Source organism: Hypomesus nipponensis, chromosome 26 (assembly GCF_054491055.1).
Source record: "Hypomesus nipponensis isolate SF chromosome 26, ASM5449105v1, whole genome shotgun sequence".
Lineage (NCBI taxonomy): Eukaryota > Metazoa > Chordata > Actinopteri > Osmeriformes > Osmeridae > Hypomesus > Hypomesus nipponensis.
Genome location: NC_140386.1, coordinates 9980001 through 9982500, shown reverse-complemented (window position 1 = coordinate 9982500; position 2500 = coordinate 9980001). Strand labels below are relative to the sequence as shown.

General features: G+C 52.1%; 1 protein-coding gene across 2 annotated transcripts in view; it reads left to right on the top strand.

The window, feature by feature from the left end:
* The window catches only part of pde4ba (phosphodiesterase 4B, cAMP-specific a), a 112503-nt gene that overhangs the window by 34139 nt on the left and 75864 nt on the right, over window positions 1-2500 (top strand). The gene's annotated exons all lie outside the window — the stretch shown is intronic.

Sequence of the window (2500 nt, the reverse complement as noted above, 5' to 3'; positions counted from 1 at the left end):
CTGTGTGTGTGAGACAAACACACACACACACACAAAGTCCTGTGTTGAAGGGTACTGAATATCTCCTCTCTGTATGGTGTTGCATTTAGCTGTCATAAACGTTCCAGACATGATACATTGTCTAGTAAATCACCCTTAATGTCAGTTAGGTGTGTCTGGTGGAATGTATCAATTAAACTCAATTATATTCAGTTGGTTTCATTAGTGCAAAACGACATTCAGGTCTCAACAGAGCTTTGAATTCAAGGTGTAGTACAGTAACCGGTGCCTGCATTTCCATATTCCACCAGAAGGGGGCAGTTTGGGTTCGCTGCATTTTCCTTGCATTAGTATTCCTTTGTCTCCACAACAAGGTCATGTTTAATTATATGTAAGTCTGAAATATAGTTTCACCTATTTCTGAGGACTACACACACACATACACAAACACGTACACACACACACATACACAAACACGTACATACACACACATACACAAACACGTACACACACACAGATACACACAACCCAGATATTTTCCACACGACTCCATCGACTGGCACATTCAAACTCCGACCCCACAACTTTCAAAACACTCTTAAAATTCTCCAAATGCTAATCTAGCAAACGCAAGCTAATCTCCAGGCCAGCCCAGGCCAGCCCAGCCCAGGTCTCTCTGAGGATGTGCTCAGTCCCAGCAGGGAAGGGGAACCTTGTGGGCCAGCTGTTCTCTGGTGTTACTATGTCCTCCACAGCCACTTAGAGCAACCCCACCCCTGTGTGTGCGTGTGTGTGCGCTCTTAAGATGGCCTGTATCTGAGGGGGAGGTTGTGTGTGTGTGTGTGTGTGTGTGTGTGGTGGAGGTTGTGTGTGTGTGTGTGTGTGTGTGGTGGAGGGGGAGGTTGTGTGTGTGTGTGTGTGTGTGTGTGTGTGTGTGTGGAGGGGGAGGTTGTGTGTGTGTGTGTGTGTGTGTGGTGGAGGGGGAGGTTGTGTGTGTGTGTGTGTGTGTGGTGGAGGGGGAGGTTGTGTGTGTGTGTGTGGTGGAGGGGGAGGTTGTGTGTGTGTGTGTGTGTGTGTGTGTGTGGTGGAGGGGGAGGTTGTGTGTGTGTGTGTGTGTGTGTGTGTGTGTGTGTGTGGTTGTAGAGTTTCTGTACATAGTGGTACCCCACGCTGAGCTGACATTCAGAACCGCAGTGAAAACACCTGTGTCCCCCCTTCACCCCAGCCCTCTGCCTCTCTCTCTGTCTCTCTGTCTCTCTCTCTCTCTCTCTCTCTCTCTCGCTCTCTCTCGCTCTCTCTCGCTCTCTCTCTCTCTCTCTCTGTACAACCTCCCCCTCCACCACACACACACACACACACACACACACAACCTCCCCCTCCACCACACACACACACACACACACACACACACAACCTCCCCCTCCACCACACACACACACACACACACACACACAACCTCCCCCTCCACCACACACACACACAACCTCCCCCTCCACCACACACACACACACACACACACAACCTCCCCCTCCACCACACACACACACACACACACAACCTCCCCCTCCACCACACACACACACACACACACACACACACAACCTCCCCCTCCACCACACTCACAAGCTCTCCATCCCCCTCCTCCCTCCAATGCTGTACTTGTTAAAGAGCCTTGATCATTTCTTTAGGGGAGGAGCTGTGGGTGTAGCCGGATATTTTAGGAAACAATTATTTTTCTCGCTGACGTGACACTAATGCAGCTGAGCACAGGGCCTGCACATTGATTCTGAACTGTAGACGGTGTGAACTAGATAACGAGTGTGTGTGTGTGAGTGTATGAGAGTATGTGTATGTGGTTGTGCCCACTTTTAACGCAGCGTGTAAGAGTGTTTGTAAACCCAGGTGTTGTTCGTAGATCCTAATGAGACATTTATTAGCAAACAACAGTATGTGAGAGTGTGTGGGTGTGTAGCAGCGTATTCCCTGAGGGGAAAGCAAGGTGGCTTCTTATCAAATAGCTGATGATTTTTGTCCAGCAACCTGTGAAACACATCTCTGTCTCTGTGCTCTGCAGTGTCAGTGTCCTTCATCCTCTCCTCCTCCTCTTCATCCTCCTGTCCTCGTCTCCTCCTCTCCTCCCCTCCTCCTCCTCTCCTCGTCTCCTCATCTCCTCCTCCTCCCCTCCTCCTCCTCTCCTCGTCTCCTCGTCTCCTCCTCCTCCCCTCCTCTCCTCCTCCTCCCCTCTTCCTCTCCTCGTCTCCTCCTCTCCTCCTCCTCCCCTCCTCCTCCCCTCCTCCTCCCCTCCCCTCCCCCATCTCTCCTCCTCCCCTCTTCCTCCTCCTCTCCTCGTCTCCTCCTCCTCCTCTCCTCGTCTCCTTCTCTCCTCCTCCTACCCTCCTCCCCTCCTCCTCCCCTCCTCCTCCTCCCCTCTTCCTCCTCCTCTCCTCGTCTCCTCCTCTCTTCCTCCTTCCCTCCTCTCCTCCTCCTCTCCTCCTCCTCCCCTCCTCTCCTCCTCCCCTCT